Here is an 879-nt window from a genome sequence, read left to right on the forward strand (position 1 = left end):
CCTCCTGCCGCCCGCCCACAGCCACTGCTGGAAACCCACCCTCGCGCTCCACCTGGGCGGGCGGCGGGGGGGCCTCCTCCCTTCCTCGCTGCCCCTTCAGCTGCGCTCCCTGCTCCCCGCGGGGACGCAATGGCCTGCACCTTATGATTCTCTAGTCGGAACACTAGCCTCCTTCCGTCACCAGACCCTATCTTAGGGCCCAAACGTCCCTCACCCCAAGCTCCCTCCCCCTCGGGGACCCAGCACCCCTTTCCACAGAATCCTGGGCGGGACTTAGGGCGCACTGGGCTGGAGAGGCGGCGCCGGGGGTCGCCACCCCACGCCCACTCCAATCGGGTCTCCGTAATTACCTCGCTGGCCCCGCCCTGGGTAATTACAGAGCCGGCCCGCGGGGTATTTATAGAAGGTTATAGATAGCGACCAACGGGAGGGGTCTGAGGGGGAGCGCAGGGAGTGGGCTCGAGGCGAGGGCGGCCAAGGGCAGCCAAGGCCAGGACAAACCAGGTCCAAGGGGATGGAAAGAGGGTCGCTAGGTGCGGGCCCGAGGGCCAGGTCCAAGGGACCCAGAGGCCGGCAAGGGAGCCGTCAATGCCGCGGGAAGGCTCGGGAGAAACGGGGTCACTCGGGGACGTGGGCCTCCGGGCAGTGCCAGGGGAGGCCGCCGCGCCCAGTGGCCAAGGGCAGCCAAGGCCAGGACAAACCAGGTCCAAGGGGATGGAAAGAGGGTCGCTAGGTGCGGGCCCGAGGGCCAGGTCCAAGGGACCCAGAGGCCGGCAAGGGAGCCGTCAATGCCGCGGGAAGGCTCGGGAGAAACGGGGTCACTCGGGGACGTGGGCCTCCGGGCAGTGCCAGGGGAGGCCGCCGCGCCCAGTGTGCCCC

Source organism: Fukomys damarensis, unplaced genomic scaffold (assembly GCF_012274545.1).
Source record: "Fukomys damarensis isolate Sample0158 unplaced genomic scaffold, DMR_v1.0_HiC HiC_scaffold_20, whole genome shotgun sequence".
Taxonomy (NCBI): domain Eukaryota; kingdom Metazoa; phylum Chordata; class Mammalia; order Rodentia; family Bathyergidae; genus Fukomys; species Fukomys damarensis.